Here is a 20,601-nt window from a genome sequence, read left to right as displayed (position 1 = left end):
GATCTATCCCATCACCCCACGGGAGTTGGGGGAACTACAAGACTTTATTGATAAAAACCTAAAATGTGGCTTCATCCAGCCGGGTAGGCCGCGTGTAGCCACCCCAGTGCTATTTCGGGAGAAGAAGGTTGGGTCTTTTCATCTGGTGGTTGATTATAAGAACTTAAATGCTATTTGCGTGGAAAATGTCTACCCACTGCCCCTCATGAAGGACATGCTAGCCCACCTGGCCAAAGGGAAGATTTTTACTAAGCTGGACTTGCGGGAGGCGTATTATAGAGTTCGAATTAAGGAGGGTGATGAATGGAAAACTGCTTTCAACTGCCTGCTGGGATGTTTCCGATTTAGGGTGTTCCCTTTTGGACTACAAGGAGCCCCTGCAGTGTTCATTCAACTGATCAATGAAGTACTGCACGAGCACCTTTACAAGGGGGTCCTGGTCTACCTGGATGACATTCTTATTTACACTGAGACCATGGATGACCACGTAAAACTGGTGAGAGCGGTCCTGAAAAAACTTAGAGCTGCTGAGCTGTATGCTAAGTTGTCAAAATGTGAATTCCACCAGACTAAAATTGACTATCTGGGGTACCGCATTTCACATGAGGGGATAGAAATGGATCCAGAAAAGATCTGGGCAGTGTTGTAATGGGCTCCCCCATGTACCCGCAAACAACTACAAAGCTTCCTGGATTTTACTAACTTCTATCAACAGTTCATCCCCTCATTCACAAAAATTGCCTTACTGATTACTAACCTCCTGAAAACAAAAGGAGAGGCAAGGCCAAAACCCTCCCGGCCTCTCAAGTGTCAGGCGGCTTTTGAGAAACTGAAATGACTGTTTGCTGCCGAATTGGTCCTTATACATCCTGACATGGAGGCCCCATTTGTTGTTCAGGCTGATGGCAGTGATGTGGCCATCGGGGCAGTGTTACTTCAAGCCAATGCCAAGGGGAATTTGCAACCCTGTAACTATACCTCTTGGAAATTATCTGAGACTGAGAGGAGATGGGCCATCTGGGAGAAGGAGGCTTTTGCTGTTTGTTGGGCGCTGTTAATGTGGAGGCATTTCCTGGAAGGGGTGAAACACCCTTTTGAGGTGAGGACTGATCAGAAAAACTTAGAGGCCCCAAAAATTGTCACCTAAGCAAGTCTGCTGGGCCCAACACTTTAACCGATTTAATTTCTCTCTGCTCTACCTTCCTGGAGGGAAGAACTTTATGGCAGATACCCTCTTGAGACTGCCTCAATACAATAGTGTTTGAAGGGAAGTGATTCGTACAGTTATCTCCTCAAAACAGCTGGCGGCTCCAGTGGTTACCAGAGCCCAGGTGAAAGGGGACCTAACCTTGACCAGCAACTTGAGCAAGCAATTAAAAGAAGCATTAAAAACTGATGAGTGGTTTTTAGCCCACTCCAATGAGTGTACACTTCGTGAGGGTCTCGCCTGGGTGGGAGCAAAGCTGTATGTCCCCACCAGCCTGAGGGGGGCAGTATTACAATACGCCCATGATGCTAAAATCGCTGGGCATTTTGGATTCATGAAGACATTACATTTTGTTAAATGACAATTCTGGTGGCCGGTGCTGAAGAAAGACATAGAAGTCTACGTGGCGAGCTGCCCTATATGTGCGTCAGCAAAGAAGCCTCATGGGAAACTCCCTAGATTACTTCAGAGTGTAGCCAGGCTGGGAGCCCCATGGAAGGAGATATCCATGGATTTTATTGTTGAGTTGCCGAAAGTGGAGGAAATACGGTCATTTGGGTGGTCACTGATTTTTTTTCTAAGCAAGTGCATTTTATCCCATGTCCCAAGATCCCTTCGGCTAAAACTCTGGCTACACTGTTTGTCCAGCATGTGTATAGACTACACAGGGCTCCAGAGCGAATAATCTCAGACAGAGGGGTTCAGTTCATCTCCCACTTCTGGAAGGAGTTCCTGGGGTTGTTAGGCTCTGCCCAGGGGTTAAACTCCACCCACCACCCTCAGACCAATGGGGCTTGTGAAAAATCTAACTCAGTGTTGGAACAATACCTTAGATGCTACATAAATTATCATCAAGATAACTGGGCAGACTTATTGCCGTTTGTGGAGTTTGCCTATAATAACTCTATACACAGTAGTACTGGTTTTACCCCATTTAAGGTGGCCTCAGGCCAAGACTTTGTGCCCATCCCAGAGCTGCCTCAGGAAAACCCACAGATACCTTCCTTGCCTGACTGGATTGAACAATTACGTGGTACCTGGACTGTAACACGTAAGGTCTTGAACAAGGCTCACTGAGCTCATAAAAACCAAGCTGATAAGAAAAGAATTCAGGGTAGGGATTACAAAGTAGGAGATAAGGTTTTCCTTTCCACCAAATACTTGCAAACTACCCAAAAATCGAAAAAACCTGGGCTCAAATATGTGGGTCCTTTCCCTATTGTACGCATAGTTAACCCAGTTACGGTGCAATTAGAGCTGCCTAAAACCTTGCGGAGGATTCATCCTATGTTTCATGTTAGTTTGCTGAAACCCAAGCATACATTCCCCCTGCGTCCAGACCAAGAACCTCCTCCTGTCCCCATACTCATTGAAGGGTAACAGCATTTTGAGGTCAAAGAGATATTGGATTCTAGGAAACATCGAGGTAAAGTGCAATACTTGGTGGCCTGAAAACACTTCCCATTAGCTCAGTCTGAATGGGTAAATGAGCGAGATGTTAGGGCTCCGAAGCAGCTGCAATTGTTTTATTCCAAATATGCTGATAAACCTTAGTTATGGCACTGTTCATATGTTACTTGTTTATGTAATTTTCTATTTTATCTTATTCTGTTCTTTTTCTAGGACTAATGTCTCTTCTGCAGGAGGGCCGAATGTCAGCCTCCGCTTTTATATTGCTTGCTTGCTACGGCTGCCATTGAAATTGGGGGAGCTGTCTGGATAGTTGGGAGGGGGGAAGTGAGCTGGTGGAGTAAATTGGAGAAAGTATTCCTCAGCATTTCTCTGCAGCTGGGAGGTACGCTGATAACCAATCAAGGTCAACTGTCCTGGCATACCAGGGTTGGGGCTCTGTGGGAGCCCCAACCCTGTGGAATGAACTGCCCCCAGAAATACGTAAGATCTCCGACCTCCGGGTGTTCCGCTGCGCACTGAAGACCCTGTTGTTCCGCCAGGCAGGGCTGTCAATATAATAATTTTAAATTGGGGTATTTTAATTTTTGGGGTTTTAAATCGGCCAAATCTATTTAATTATTTTAATTTTTAATTATTGTTGTGTCTTGTGTTTTTAAATTGGCTGTACACCGCCCTGAGTGCTTCGGGAGAAAGGCGGTATAGAAATAAAATTATTATTATTATTATTATTATTATTATGAAGCCATCAGAAGCTGCACCCCACATGATCCCTTGGGGGGGATGCAGATTGGATAATCCTGTCACTGCGTTATTTTATTTGCCAGCTGAACTCATTATTTCTGGACTGTCAGACTCTCCGTAGCTTTGCCAACTTCTTATCAGTAAGCTACGTGTTTCCGTATCCACCCACATTCCTTCACTTGCTCTTCACACTCCTTCCTTTGTTCTCTTTCCAGCAAGGTCCGGCTGAAAGATAGCCGGCCCGAATTACTTTCAAAAATGTAACAATTAACTTTTCTTAGTTAGTGAGGTGTTTTATTTTCTTTATAACAAATAAATGAGTTTTATTAGAAACCTTCCTTCGCGTTTCTTTTTTGGAATATTGCAACAAGGAATAAGCCTCGATTCATCTACTCTAAACCAGGGTAATTAGTCCCAGAGCCAAACATGGGATTAATAAATGCCCTGACATTCTGGTAGCAGAGGATGGTTTGATTTATGGCTTTTTTCCTTGTTTTGTTATTTCTGATAAGAGCGCATAGGCAATTAGTTTTTAGCTACTGAGGTACGCTAATTATATTGCTGAGATGCCGAAACAGAAGAAAAAAAGGCAAAGTGAAACCAAGACCACTCTTCGTAAATGATTTGATTGATCTTTCCAACGAAGAGGAAAGAACGAACGAAGAGGTGGCAGACAGGAGGTTTCCAGATTTCCAGCCCCTTACTACAGCCACACGCCTGGAACAAGAAAAAGCCGTGGGAACAGAAATGGAGACAGATAAGACAGAAGCTGTTTTTGAGGATGATGATTTACGACTGAGGTCAGTAACATTTTCTTCTGATCTTCCAAGCTCTGAAAAAGTCTCCCCAGAACCTTCTGAATTTGTAAAGCTCGGTGCAAGCACTGCTGAGCAAAATTCCTCCCACGCAGAGAGAGAAACAATTCATTATTCTCCTCGAAGCTCTAAGCTCACCCTGGATCAGCTGGCCATGAAAGCCTACCGTATAAAACTCTATGAACAGCAGCTATCCCAAGCAAAAATGGCTATATCTATGCTTGAGCAAGATATGGGAGATAACTTAAATTTTTCAAAAAGCGCCATATTGTCTTCTTGCTCAGAGCCAAAGACACTCCCCCTGGTGGATCCTGTGTCAGGCCAATTAAGGCAAAGAGCACTGCATACGTCACATGAAAGTCTCCCTGATCAAGTTACACATGTCTTACATAACCACTCCTACTCTAAAGCATACAATACCACGTATGCAAAGCTGCCCGAAGCTAAAGGTGCAGCACCATCTGCTGGCAAAAGTAATTTACTACAAGAAGCTGAAATGCCACAAGTGTTTCCACAGGCCCAAACTCAAACACCCCCTGGTGGTGTTGGTGTCCTTTTAGATGGAACACAGCAAAGGCAAATGACTACATCTCCAGCAGGTCATGCCAATGTTGCAGATCAAGCACAAATGGCAACTGGAATACAGCAGATTCCAGTGCATCAGCCACAGCAGCTACAAATGCCTGCATATGTGCCCCAGCCACAAGTGCGAATAGGGCCACCTCCTGGCCCGCCTCCAATGGCACAACCAAGACCATTTTTAGGTCCACAACAGGCACAGCAAATACCTCTGCCAGCACAGCCAGCATATCAAGTGCAGGCTCCTTACCAGGCATTTTCTGTCTCTCCACTAACTGGTGAGTCAAAACTAAAAATGTCAGGACACAATTACAAAGCCTGGGTCAGTGAGATTACACTATTGCTTCTTAGAGAAGGCAGTCATTTTATGGTTTTTAACCCTCCTGCACAACCATGGGACTTTGCAATACGAGATCTAGAGATAAGGGCTCGTACAACATTATTGATGTCCATGGATACTGAACTGCAGGTCACTTTTCCACCAAACACAACAGCCCGACAAATTTGGGCTGAATTGGAAAATTGCTACAGGCCTATCTCAATTGAATCTTCATGTTTACTCATGTCTGAACTCCACGGTTCGAGATTGAAACCTGGTGAACAAATTGGAGGACACTTGACCAAACTGAAAGGACTGAGGACAGAATTGAGAGAAAGAGGCCATAACATTGAAGATATCCAAATGATCAGCATCATCATTAACTCTTTGAATTATGAATGGAAAGATGCTGTTACAAAAATTAACCAAGTCCCTATTGCTCAGCGCACAGTGGACAATGTTTGTAGACTTTTAATTGAAGAAGAGGCATTCATGTTGGCCACACCATACTTGAGAGGACCACCCGCATCAAGAGCTCCAGCTAGATGCCCCTTCCAAGGAAGGACCTACGCTCCAAGGATGCCAAGATGCAACACCTGCAATCGTGTGGGACATACCACCCGGGATTGTCCCCAACGAGTTCCAGCTCCTGTCACGTACCAGCCCAGAGGAACAGATTCCAGAGGCAGAGGCAGAGGTGGTAGACAAGGTCATCGTGGTCCCCGGCGTGATCCACAAACTCCACTCGCCACATTAGTTTTAACCAATGATCCACAACCTCAACCAGAGTACGACAGACGACTCCTGTGGACTTTGGACAGTGGTGCAGCATTGCATGTTACCTACAGAAAGGAACTTTTCACAGAAATGCACGAGCCTGAACCAGAGCTACGTGAACTTTATTCTTTTTCAAATCATCCTTGTCAGGTCAAAGGAAAAGGAACTGTTTATGTTGAAGAGCTCGATGCATTCATTCCTGATGTTTATTACATACCAACAGCAACCAGTAATTTGCTTAGTCAGTATCACTTGTCTAGAATGTTAAAGTTCCAAGTTCACCACCTTGAAAAAGCAAGTTACATAGTTAAAGATGGAGATATTGTTGCTGAAACCATATTAATTGGTGGTGTTTATTACTTAAAGCCAAAGCCTAAAACACAAACACAGGCAAGTATGCAAACTCCAAAAAGGCAGAGCACAGGCCCAGAGAGAGATGCTCCAGAGAGAGATCCTGTTGCTATTCCAAAGGCTCCTAAAGCCAACAAAAATAGAATTGGTAAACAGGTTGCTCAGAGCAAGCCTGAGGTTCCGCATAAAAATGTTAATGTTGAGAATTCACTAACAGGTAAACCTTTGCATTCCAGGTGTATCCACAAATGGCATAGAAGATTGGGGCATGCCAGTTTCCGTGTTCTTAGGAAGATGCCGGAGTTCGCAAAAGGTTTGGATCTAAAGGGGTGTAAGGTGTTTTTGGATTGTGCTGTATGCAAGAAGGCCAAATCCAAAGCAGCAGCCATTCCCAAACGCGCTACACGCCTGTCAACACGCATTTTTGATTTGGTTCACATTGACATAGTTGGTCCATTCCCGCCATCATTTGGTGGTAGAAAATATTTTCTAACAATTGTTGATAATTACTCTAGATATGGATATGTATATCCTATGAAAGAAAAATCAGAGACTTTTCAGATCTTTAAAGACTTTGCAACCCTTGTTTCTACCCAACACCAAGTTCGCATCGCCAGAATCCAGAGTGATCGTGGTGCCGAGTTCATGTCTCAGCGTTTCCAGGTCTGGATGCGTAAGAATGGAATTATTCATCAGACTTCACCCCCTGACATACCGGCTCACAATGGAGAGGTACTGCAAACCATGATGCGTTGTCTCCTAGAAGACGCCAACCTTGATATGATATACTGGGGTGAAGCTATCAAGTACACAAATTACATTGTCAACCGTACTTGGAGCAGTGTAACAAATCAGACTCCTTTGTTCATGTTGTATGGCTACAAGCCCGATCTTAAAAACATTCATATTTTTGGTTCATATGCTATGGTGAACATTCCCTTAGCTCAAAGAAGAAAAGGAAGTCCAGCAGCAAAGAGACTGAGATTTATGGGTATTGATGATAACTCAAAGTGGAGCAAATTTATTGACTCTAAACATGTAATTGTGATTTCCCAATCTGCTAATTTTGAAGAAGATATTGACTGGTCCAGGATTCATTCCAATGATCCTGGAGTTTATTTTCCTAGAGATGATACTGCTGATGCTACGCAGATTGATGATCAAGATTCCACTTATTCTTCTCAACCCGATGTTCCGTCTTCGCAAGCCGCGGATGCTGACGCTAGCGACGAAAGTGAGGACGAGGACGAAGCAGAAGAAGACTGGACAGTTGTTCCGAGACGTTCCAAGAGGGCCACAAAAGGAATCCCTCCACAACGATATTCTTGGCAACTGACAAAAGCACCCTTGCCTTTGATTTGCAATGTCACACTTCCACTTGATAATTTCACACAAATCAAGCAGCTCCCTGATTCAGAGCAAGACAAATGGTATGATGCAATGCAGGTTGAAATGGACAGTCTAAAGAAACTTAAAGTATTTACACCTGCAAAACCTCCAGCAAACAAAAAGATCATTGGCACTCGATGGGTCTACAGAATCAAAAAGAAACCAAATGGTGAGTCACTGTACAAAGCCAGACTTGTAGCTCAGGGTTTCGCTCAACGTTATCCTGAGGACTACACAAATACTTACTCACCGACAGTCAGAACTGAGAGTGTAAAAATTGCTTTAGCAACTGCAACTATCCTTGGTTTAGAAGTTTTCCAGTTTGATGTTGACACGGCTTATCTACATGCAGACCTAGACGAAGAGATCTACGTGAGAAGTCCTCCAGGATTCCGACAGCAAGAAGGGGATACCTGGTTCCTAAACAAAAGTCTCTATGGTCTGAAACAGTCTGGTTTAATGTGGTACTTATGTCTTACTGACAAACTAAATTCAATGGGCTTTATTAAGTCCGAAACTGATGAGTGCGTGTTCACAAAAAGATCTAACAATGCATATGAGATAGTTCTTGTTTATGTTGATGATATTGTTTATATTGGTCCAAATAAGCAAATGAGTGAAATTTTTGCCAAAGCTTTGCAGAGATACTTTACATTGAAATCATTAGGTCACATTAGCACTTATTTAGATGTTCAGATTGAAAAAACACAGAAGGGGTTTAGTCTTTCACAAGAAGATAAAATTGAACAAGTTTTGCATCATTGCAACATGAAAGATGCTAACACAACAAAGACACCCATGCAAACAGATTTTCACAACTTGACACAAGAAGAAAGTCCTGAGTTCGAGGATCAAACACTTTATCGTTCAGTCATTGGGTCACTGTTATACATTAGTAGTTGGACCAGACCCGACATTGCACTTAGTGTTAATCTCTTATCACGACACGTAGGTAAGGCAAAACAGTTTCATTGGACATGCATTAAGAAATTATTGAGATACCTAAAATACACCAAACACATGAAGTTATTGTTAGAACCAACACATACTGATTATGCAGAATTATGTTGTTATGCAGATTCTGATTGGGCAAGTGATAAGAAATCACGCAAAAGTACTTCAGGTTATATGATGTTCTTAAATGGATGTCCTGTTTATTGGCAAGTGCGTAAACAGAATTTTGTTTCTTGTTCATCTACTGAAGCTGAATATGCTTGTGTTTCAGATGCATGTAATTCCCTAACGTGGTTTGATGCTTTAGTCACAGATATCTGGACACACCCGATCCGACCGATCACCGTGATGGAAGACAATGAATCGGTGGTTTATATTTCTGAATCTCATTTCACAGGTTCTAGGTCCAGACACATTGACATCCGTTATCAAAACATAAAACATTTAGTGAAAAAAGGTTTTGTCAAAATGCAATATGTATCTACACATGATCAAATTGCTGATATGCTCAACAAACCACTTCCAGCAGCTCAACACGAGTATCTGCGTGAGAAGATGTGCCTTATTTGATGATGAACTGATATCTGCTCAACTGGCAAAGAAGGGGAATGTCACTGCGTTATTTTATTTGCCAGCTGAACTCATTATTTCTGGACTGTCAGACTCTCCGTAGCTTTGCCAACTTCTTATCAGTAAGCTACGTGTTTCCGTATCCACCCACATTCCTTCACTTGCTCTTCACACTCCTTCCTTTGTTCTCTTTCCAGCAAGGTCCGGCTGAAAGATAGCCGGCCCGAATTACTTTCAAAAATGTAACAATTAACTTTTCTTAGTTAGTGAGGTGTTTTATTTTCTTTATAACAAATAAATGAGTTTTATTAGAAACCTTCCTTCACGTTTCTTTTTTGGAATATTGCAACAAGGAATAAGCCTCGATTCATCTACTCTAAACCAGGGTAATTAGTCCCAGAGCCAAACATGGGATTAATAAATGCCCTGACAAATCCTGACTGGACCATTGGGGAGAGGGTTTTAAGGATGCTTTCTATATGTGATTTTCACGCCTATTGCCTCAGACCTTGCTTTTCTTTGGTTGCATTCAGTTCATACTCAGTAAAAGTACCTTTCTCTATGAAAATGGAGTTGGGGTTTTTCTTTCTTGAGTACTGAAAGGAGGCATACCTGACACACCTCTTAAATGCTCTCTACCCCACCCCTGGGGTTCCAGCCCCTGGGCCCCGCACCATATACTTCCCACCCCTCATGCGCTGCCAATTTGCCCGCATCTTTGCAGCTTCAGAGCCTCCCATCCAGCATGCCAGGCTCATTTCCAGCATGCCAGGCTCCCTGTGCCTGTGCATGCTCTGCCACCCATCTGTTCTGCCATGCATCAGCTGTTTACAAAGCCCACAGATCAGCTGGCCTTCTGAGGGCTCCATAGATGCGGCATCTCAGAGATGTGCCTGCCCTCCCTGCATCTCGGCAGGGGGCCCACAGAGTGTACACCCTGTCAGAGCATTTATTAATCCCATGTTTGGCTCTGGGACTAATTACCCTGGTTTAGAGGAGATGTATCGTGGCTTATTCCAAGTTGCAATATTCTGAAAAGAAACGCGAGAAAGGTTTCTAATAAAACTCATTTATTTGTTATAAAGAAAATAAAACACCTCACTAACTGAGAAAAGTTAATTGCTACATTTTTGAAAATAATTCTTGCCGGCTATCTTAGCCGGACCTTGCTGGAAAGAGAACAAAGGAAAAAAATGTGAAGCAAGTGAAGGAATGTGGGTGGATGGACATGCGTAGTAGCTTTTGATAACAATTCTTGGCAAGGTACGGAAAGTCAGATAGTCCAGAAATAATGAGCTCAGCTGGTAAATAAAATAACGCAGTGACATTCCCCTTCTTTGCCAGTTGAGCGAATATCAGTACATCATCAAATAAGGCACATCTTCATACGCAGATATTCGTGTTGAGCTGCTGGAAGTGGTTTGTTGAGCATATCAGCAATTTGATCATGTGTAGATACATATTGCATTTTAACAAAACCTTTTTTCACTAAATGCTTTACGTTTTGATAACGAATGTCAATGTGTCTGGACCTAGAACCTGTGAAATGAGATTCAGAAATATAAACCACCGATTCATTGTCTTCCATCACGGTGATCGGTCGGATCGGGTGTGTCCAGATATCTGTGACTAAAGCATCAAACCAAGTTAGAGAATTACATGCATCTGAAACACAAGCATATTCAGCTTCAGTAGATGAACAAGAAACAAAATTCTGTTTACATACTTGCCAATAAACAGGACATCCATTTAAGAACATCATATAACCTGAAGTAATTTTACGTGATTTCTTATCACCTGCCCAATCAGAATCTGCATAACAACATAATTCTGCATAATCAGTATCTGTTGGTTCTAACAATAATTTCATGTGTTTGGTGTATTTTAGGTATCTCAATAATTTCTTAATGCATGTCCAATGAAACTGTTTTGCCTTACCTACATGTCGTGACAAGAGATTAACACTAAATGCAATGTCGGGTCTGGTCCAACTACTAATGTACAATAGTGACCCAATGACTGAACGATAAAGTGTTTGATCCTCGAACTCAGGACTTTGTTCTTGTGTCAAGTTGTGAAAATCTGTTTGCATGGGTGTCTTTGTTGTGTTAGCATCCTTCATGTTGCAATGATGCAAAATTTGTTCAATTTTATCTTCTTGTGAAAGACTAAACCCCTTCTGTGTTTTTTCAATCTGAACACCTAAATAAGTGCTAATGTGACCTAATGATTTCAATGTGAAGTATCTCTGCAAAGCTTTGGCAAAAATTTCACTCATTTGCTTATTTGGACCAATATAAACAATATCATCAACATAAACAAGAACTATCTCATATGCATTGTTAGATCTTTTTGTGAACACGCACTCATCGGTTTCGGACTTAATAAAGCCCATTGAATTTAGTTTGTCAGTAAGACATAAGTACCACATTAAACCAGATTGTTTCAGACCATAGAGACTTTTGTTTAGGAACCAGGTATCCCCTTCTTGCTGTCGGAATCCTGGAGGACTTCTCACGTAGATCTCTTCGTCTAGGTCTGCATGTAGATAAGCCGTGTCAACATCAAACTGGAAAACTTCTAAACCAAGGATAGTTGCAGTTGCTAAAGCAATTTTTACACTCTCAGTTCTGACTGTCGGTGAGTAAGTATTTGTGTAGTCCTCAGGATAACGTTGAGCGAAACCCTGAGCTACAAGTCTGGCCTTGTATAGTGACTCACCATTTGGTTTCTTTTTGATTCTGTAAACCCATCGAGTGCCAATGACCTTTTTGTTTGCTGGAGGTTTTGCAGGTGTAAATACTTTAAGTTTCTTTAGACTGTCCATTTCAACCTGCATTGCATCATACCATTTGTCTTGCTCTGAATCAGGGAGCTGCTTGATTTGTGTGAAATTATCAGGTGGAAGTGTGACATTGCAAATCAAAGGCAAGGGTGCTTTTGTCAGTTGCCAAGAATATCGTTGTGGAGGGATTTCTTTTGTGGCCCTCTTGGAACGTCTCGGAACAACTGTCCAGTCTTCTTCTGCTTCATCCTCGTCCTCGCTTTCGTCGCTAGCGTCAGCATCCGCGGCTTGCGAAGAAGGAATATCGGGTTGAGAAGAATCAGTGGAATCTTGATCATCAATCTGCGTAGCATCAGCAGTATCATCTCTAGGAAAATAAACTCCAGGATCATTGGAATGAATCCTGGACCAGTCAATATCTTCTTCAAAATTAGCAGATTGGGAAATCACAATTACATGTTTAGAGTCAATAAATTTGCTCCACTTTGAGTTATCATCAATACCCATAACACATCATGGTTTGCAGTACCCCTTGTCTTCGTTCTGCAACTCCATTATGAGCCGGTGTGTAAGGGGCCGAAGTCTGATGAATAATTCCATTCTTACGCATCCAGTCCTGGAAACGCTGAGACATGAACTCGGCACCACGATCACTCTGGATTCTGGCGATGCGAACTTGATGTTGGGTAGAAACAAGGGTTGCAAAGTCTTTAAAGATCTGAAAGGTCTCTGATTTTTCTTTCATAGGATATACATATCCATATCTAGAATAATTATCAACAATTGTTAGAAAATATTTTCTACCACCAAATGATGGCGGGAATGGACCAACTATGTCAATGTGAACCAAATCAAAAATGCATGTTGACAGGCGTGTAGCGCGTTTGGGAATGGCTGCTGCTTTGGATTTGGCCTTCTTGCATACAGCACAATCCAAAAACACCTTACACCCCTTTAGATCCAAACCTTTTGCGAACTCCGGCATCTTCCTAAGAACACGGAAACTGGCATGCCCCAATCTTTTATGCCATTTATGGATACACCTGGAATGCAAAGGTTTACCAGTTAGTGAATTCTCAACATTAACATTTTTATGCGGAACCTCAGGCTTGCTCTGAGCAACCTGTTTACCAATTTTCTTTTTGTTGGCTTTAGGACCCTTAGGAATGGCAACAGGATCTCTCTCTGGAGCATCTCTCTCTGGGCCTGTGTTCTCCCTTTTTGGAGTTTGCATACTTGCCTGTGTTTGTGTTTTAGGCTTTGGCTTTAAGTAATAAACACCACCAATTAACATGGTTTCAGTAACAATATCTCCATCTTTAACTATGTAACTTGCTTTTTCAAGGTGGTGAACTTGTAACTTTAACATTCTAGACAAGTGACACTGACTAAGCAAATTACTGGTTGCTGTTGGTATGTAATAAACATCAGGAATGAATGCATCGAGCTCTTCAACATAAACAGTTCCTTTTCCTTTGACCTGACAAGGATGATTTGAAAAAGAATAAAGTTCACGTAGTTCTGGTTCAGGCTCGTGCATCTCTGTAAAAAGTTCTTTTCTGTAGGTAACATGCAATGCTGCACCACTGTCCAAAGTCCACAGGAGTCGTCTGTCGTACTCTGGTTGAGGTTGTGGATCATTGGTTAAAGCCAGTGTGGCGAGTGGAGTTTGTGGATCACGCCGGGGACCACGACGACCTTGTCTACCGCCTCTGCCTCTGCCTCTGGAATCTGTTCCTCTGGGCTGGTACGTGACGGGAGCTGGAACTCGTTGGGGACAATCCCGGGTGGCATGTCCCACACGATTGCAGGTGTAGCATCTTGGCATCCTTGGAGCATAGGTCCTTCCTCGGAAGGGGCGTCTAGCTGGAGCTCTTGATGCGGGTGGTCCTCTCAAGTGTGGCGTGGCCAACATGAATGCCTCTTCTTCAATTAAAAGTCTACAGACATTGTCCACTGTGCGTTGAGCAATTGGGACTTGGTTAATTTTTGTAACAGCATCTTTCCATTCATAATTCAAAGAGTTAATAATGATGCTGATCATTTGAATATCTTCAATGTTATGGCCTCTTTCTCTCAATTCTGTTCTCAGACCTTTCAGTTTGGTCAAGTGTCCTCCAATTTGTTCACCAGGTCTCAATCTCGAACCGTGGAGTTCAGACATGAGTAAACATGAAGATTCAATTGAGATAGGCCTGTAGCAATTTTCCAATTCAGCCCAAATTTGTTGGGCTGTTGTATTTGGTGGAAAAGTGACCTGCAGTTCAGTATCCATGGACATCAATAATGTTGTGCGAGCCCTTATCTCTAAATCTCTTATTGCATAAGTCCAAGGTGGAGCAGGTGGGTTAAATACCATACAGTGCGTGCCTTCTCTAAGAAGCAATAGTGTAATCTCACTGACCCAGGCTTTGTAATTGTGTCCTGACATTTTTAGTTTTGACTCACCAGTTAGTGGAGAGACAGAAAATGCCTGGTGAGGAGCCTGCACTTGGTATGCTGGCTGTGCTGGCAGAAATGCCTGTGGTATTTGCTGTGCCTGTTGTGGACCTAAAAATGGTCTTGGTTGTGCCATTGGAGGTGGGCCAGGAGGTGGCCCTATTTGCACTTGTGGCTGGGGCACATACGCAGGCATTTGTAGCTGCTGTGGCTGATGCACTGGAATCTGCTGTATTCCAGTTGCCATTTGTGTTTGACCTGCAATATTGGCATGACCTGCTGGAGATGCAATCATTTGCCTTTGTTGCATAAAGCGTGCCTGTGTTCCATCTAAAAAGGCACCATCACCACCAGGGGGTGTTGGAGTTTGGGCCTGTGGAAACACTTGTGGCATTTCAGCTTCCTGTAGTAAATTACTTTTGCCAGCAGATGGTGCTGCACCTTTAGCTTCGGGCAGCTTTGCATACGTGGTATTGTATGCTTTAGAGTAGGAGTGGTTATGTAAGACATGTGTAACTTGATCAGGGAGACTTTCATGTGACGTATGCAGTGCTCTTTGCCTTAATTGGCCTGACACAAAATCCACCAGGGGGAGTGTCTTTGGCTCCGGAGAAGAAGGCAATATGGCGCTTTTTGAAAAATTTAAGTTATCTCCCTTATCTTGCTCAAGCATGGATATAGCCATTTTTGCCTGGGATAGCTGCTGTTCATAGAGTTTTATACGGTCATGAAAGGCTTTCATAGCCAGCTCATCCAGGGTGAGCTTAGAGCTTCGAGGAGAATAATGAATTGTTTCTCTCTCTGCATGGGAGGAATTTTGCTCAGCAGTTTGCTTTAGCCTTACACCAAGCGTTACAAATTCAGAAGGTTCTGGGAAGACTTTTTCAGAGCTTGGAAGATCAGAAGAAAATGTTACTGACCTCAGTCGTAAATCATCATCTTCAAAAGCAGCTTCTGTCTTATCTCCCTCCATTTCTGTTCCCACGGCTTCTTCTCATTCCAGGCGTGTGGCTGTAGTAAGGGGCTGGAAATCTGGAAACCTCCTTTCTGCCACCTTCTCAGCAAAATACATTTTGTGTTTGTTTTTCTTCTGTTTCGGCATCTCAGCAATATAATTAGCGTACCTCAGTAGCTAAAAACTAATTGCCTATGCGCTCTTATCAGAAGTAACAAAACAAGGAAAAAAGCCATAAATCAAACCGTCTGATCTGCTACCAGATGTCAGGGCATTTATTAATCCCATGTTTGGCTCTGGGACTAATTACCCTGGTTTAGAGGAGATGTATCGTGGCTTATTCCAAGTTGCAATATTCTGAAAAGAAACGCGAGAAAGGTTTCTAATAAAACTCATTTATTTGTTATAAAGAAAATAAAACACCTCACTAACTGAGAAAAGTTAATTGCTACATTTTTGAAAATAATTCTTGCCGGCTATCTTAGCCGGACCTTGCTGGAAAGAGAACAAAGGGAAAAAAATGTGAAGCAAGTGAAGGAATGTGGGTGGATGGACATGCGTAGTAGCTTTTGATAACAATTCTTGGCAAGGTACGGAAAGTCAGATAGTCCAGAAATAATGAGCTCAGCTGGTAAATAAAATAACGCAGTGACACACCCTCTGTATGGCTTAGCTTTGTGGCATGCGGGTGTTCGGCAGGTGTTCGGGGGGCGTGGTCTTCGGGGGGGCGTGGATGCGCATCCCAGCTGGCAGCTCTCCTTCTCATGTAAATGGTAACCCCAGTTTGGCTGGTGACTCTTAATACCCTGACAAGCCTTAATGTTATTTTACTCCCCTGTATGGTAGATTGCTTCTATCCTGTTTATATTGTCTTATGTTTTTTTCTTAGGGCTAATGCCTCTATTGCAGGAGGGCCAAATATCAGCCAAATCTCCAGCATGGGTTTTCCCTTTGATGCTTGCTGCCATAGTAATGGGGAGGGGGGGCATGGCATTGGGGTTTGGGAAGTGAGCTGGTGTGATGAAGGCCCATGTGAACTAAAAGGGAGGTTTGCTCTCAAGAATTACTGCGCTGCTGAATGGCGTTGTTTATACCCAGTCAAGGCCAATCATTCAAGAACTCCAGATGGACGAAAGCACCTGAAGATGTGCTCCACATGACACTATGTGGGACATGGATTGGACATTCAGCCTGGGTCCCTGGAGGGAGGGATTTGGGGAAAGTTTCAATATGTAACTTTTGGTTCAGATCTTGCTTTCCTTTTGCCACTATCATTTCAAACTCAGTAAAAGTACCACTTCTCTACTTCAATGGAATCGGAGGTTTTCTTTTTTGGGTTTTGAATGGAGGCAGGCCTAATGTAGATAAAAGAAATAATGTGAATAAAAGAAAGGAATCAGACTTCCGGTTGGAGCCGTTGTCATCGTTAGACAGTCCTTTTAAGACCGCCAGCCCTGCTGCTCATAAAGAGCCGCCTCTACAGCTGAGAGGCAGCTTGGAAAACTCCACAATCTGGAGGAATTGGGAGAAGAGCCGGCGCGACAAGGTAGAGCCCCCTTCGAAGTCCCCATATCATTTTTTCAGCTTCTGAGGAGGAAGCAAGGTGAGGCTCCCTATACAGTGCGCTGAGGCTCTGAGCTCCGAGGACGACTCTGCAATTAGCAGAGCCAGATGACGCGACCAACGAAATGAGTGATTGCCAAGAAAATTGTTAAAAATAAGCAGAGTGGAATCTGGACCTGAAATTCAAACCGCAAGTATTTTCTTTAGCCCTGTGAATGAATTCAGCAACTGAGAAAAAGTAAAAGTTTTTTAAAATGGCGCCCGGCTTCAGCAATAAGGAAAGCTGAAAGCGAAAGTGGAATTGCTTGAGCTCATTGTGTTACAAAGTAACAACAGAGTAACAGCGCTGGCCAGAAGAAAAGGGAAAAGTTTTTTTAAAAGTGATTTGATCTGTTCCTCCTCCTTTGGGACTTGACTAAAGCTGGGGAAATTTTTGAAAGGCTTTTGTGGTGGAAAGGGAGAGAGAACATCTTTTTTAGAAAGAATCAGGCTGCGTGGAAGGATGGCTTCAAAGCAGACAAAGCCAGCTAAAGCTGCTGGGGGGGGGCTCCCCCACTCACAAGCCACAAGAGCAGCCTTTAAGCTCGCAGACACAGACTCAAACACAAGAATCTGGATTTAAAGATCTGAAGGAATTTATTGCTGTGGCTTTGAAGGATCAAAATGAAGCTTTAGACCAGAAATTTGAAAAATCTCAGCAGGAATTTAAGGAGGTGGTTCAAGAAAAGTATGACAAGATGAAACGGGACATATTGACAGCTATGACTGGTTTGTCAGAAGTAGTGGTCCAGATTGATAAGAACATCTTGAAAACATCTTAGCTCAGAAGTAGAATCCAAAATGAAGGAAGCTGATCAGAAAATTTCCAATGTTGATAATAAAATGCAAAGGCTTGAAAATGAAGTGACAATGATGCAATTCAGATTTATGGAGTTTGCTGTAAGACTTAGAGGCATAAAAGAGAATAATAGAGAAGATCTGAGAAGGGTCTGTGCTGATGCTCTTGCTGTTATGCTAAAGGTTGATCCTGAGGAGATTTTTTTGCAAAATTGATAAGAAATGACATCTTACAAAAGTCTTTTGTTTCTACTATTCAAGTGGATGGAAGAGAGACTGGGATCTACAAAGAGTTGCCACCTAAGATGCTAAGAGATAGAAAAGATTTTGGATTTTTGGTGACGGAATTAAAGAAACAACAAATTCCATTTAGATGGGACACTCCAGTTGGCATAATATTGAGGTATCAAGGAGAGAGATATCGATTAAATACTCTTCAAAAAGCGGAAGAATTTTATTTTAATGTTTTTAAACCTGGTGCAGCATCTCCACGTACTTCTTCGGTGTTAGCCATAGTGGAGAGTGAGAAAGAGAAGCAATTTGAACAAGAGCTTGAAGAGCAGAGGAACCAGATGGAGATGGAGGTAATGGAGACCCAAGGAGCAACAGGGTTTTTTTTAGATAAACCTTTGTTGGATGTTCCCTTAGAGGCTTTAGCTGAACCACCTAAAAATACAAGAGAAGTGGCAGCAGATGTTGACCTGATGTTGCATAGTGCTAAAGATCAGCGTATAACTCGAGCAGCTTACAAGCAATTTCTAGAGAAACAACAACATCAGAGTTCTAAGCTACCACAAGATAAACAGGGAGTCAATGGTAAAGCACAAAAATCCGAAGCTATGGGAGGAGCTAAGCTGAAGACTACTAGTCTGGAACAGCAACTTCAGCAAATGCTCTTATCGCTTCAGGAGACTACAAATGATCAAAATAATTATGAGGTGTTGTGGCGAAAGGTACAAAAGGATATGGAAACCTGGAAAAAACTGCAGCTGTCTTTACTTGGAAGAATAGCAGCAGTTAAAATGAATGTTCTACCTAGATTTTTATTTTTGTTTCAAATGATTCCGGTGCTCAAAAGTGATAAATACTTAACGGAATGGCAAAAAGGAGTGAATAAGTTTGTTTGGAATGAGAAAAAGCCAAGAGTTAAATTGAAAATTATGCAAGATGTGCATGAAAGGGGTGGTCTTAAACTTCCAAACCTGCGATTGTATTATGAAGCTGCAGCGTTTACACAAGCAAGTGACTGGTTTGGAAGGACAAAGACTGGAATATTGAATATTGAGAGTTATGATCTTGAATTTGGTTGGCATGCATATTTATTTTATGAAAACAAGGTGGATAAAGTATTTAATAGCCATATACTTAGAAGCTCCTTGATGAGAGTATGGAAGAAGCACCGACTCAAATGGGATTATAAAATACCGTTGTGGTTGGATCTTGGTCACATTATACGGAATATAAATATAAAGTCACTCTGGGGGTTTTCATACAAAGAAGTACTTTTTAATGATGGGGGCAGATGGCAACTAAAGACATTGAACACATTGTTGGAAGAAGGGATCAATTTAACTTGGTTACAGTATAATCAACTTCAATTGAGATGGAGAGAAGATCAAAAAACTGGTTTAATGTTGCATGAAGAAGAATTGGTTAGACAGATAAAAGAGAAAGGCCCAATGCATATTAAGAGGGTTTATAATGTTTTGTTAGAAAGAGACTCAGAAAATGAATTGGTTAAAGATTGTATGATAAAATGGGCGCAAAATTTTGGAGAACCAGTTATGATGGAAACTGAATGTTAAATTCACACAGTCGTAGAATTTGAGGGAAAATTTGTATAAAATGTTTTATAGGTGGCATTTAGATCCTAAGAAATTGTCATGCATGTATTCTAATGTTCAACCGAAATGTTGGAGATGTGATTGTTTAGATGCTACATATTATCATATATGGTGGACATGCAAGAAAGCTGTCAGGGCATTGATTGACAAGTTTGCAATATTCTGAAAAGAAACGCGAAGAAAAGTTTTCTAATAAAACTCATTTATTTGTTATAAAGAAAATAAAACACCTCACTAACTAAGAAAGTTAATTGCTACATTTTGAAAGTAATTCAGGCCGGCTGCTTTCCAGCAGTCGACACCCCCGTGGCATGAGAACAAAGGAAAGAGTGTGTGAAGGAATGTGAAGGAATGCGGACATGCGTAGTAAAATACTGATAAGGAACTTGGCAAACTACAGTAAGTCTATTAGTCCAAAAATAATGAAGCTCAGCTGGGAAATAAAAAAACGCAGTGATAGGCTTTTTGGATAAAAATTTGGTGGGTTATGCAAAATGTTTTGTAGAAAAAAATTCAATTTTCTCCTCAATTGTTTTTACTGGGTATAGTTAAGGGTTTTTCAGTGGGTGAAACAAAATTGATATTGTATATGGTGACAGCAGCTAGGTTACTGATTGATCAATATTGGAAAAAGGATGATATGCCTACAATTCAAGAATGGACTTTGAAGATGGCCAGTTTTGCAGAAATGGCGAAGATATCAGCATACTTAAAAGACCGGACTCAAGAGACTTATGTATAGGAGTGGAAGAAATGGATAGATTATGTGCAGAATAAATACCAAACTAGGAAGTACCAGATAACTTTTAGCTGAATGTTGTGTAGAAATGTATAGTTTATAGGGGGCAAAATAGCTTATTGTTATGTAGAAATGTATAGTGCACAGGGGGGAGAATAGAGGGGTGGTAAAGTATGATATAATATAATGTGGATGGATTTCACCTTGGGGAAGTCATGGGGAGAGGGGAGGGTTGGGGGGGTTAGGGAGGGATGGGGGGGAAATGGGGGAAAAATTAATATTTGTAAAACTTTTTTAATAAAAAAAAGAAAGGAATCATACAGA

The sequence above is a fragment of the Pantherophis guttatus genome, chromosome 7 (genome assembly GCF_059756535.1).
Source record: "Pantherophis guttatus breed Tessera chromosome 7, ASM5975653v1, whole genome shotgun sequence".
Classification (NCBI taxonomy): domain Eukaryota; kingdom Metazoa; phylum Chordata; class Lepidosauria; order Squamata; family Colubridae; genus Pantherophis; species Pantherophis guttatus.
This window is presented reverse-complemented; position numbering follows the sequence as displayed.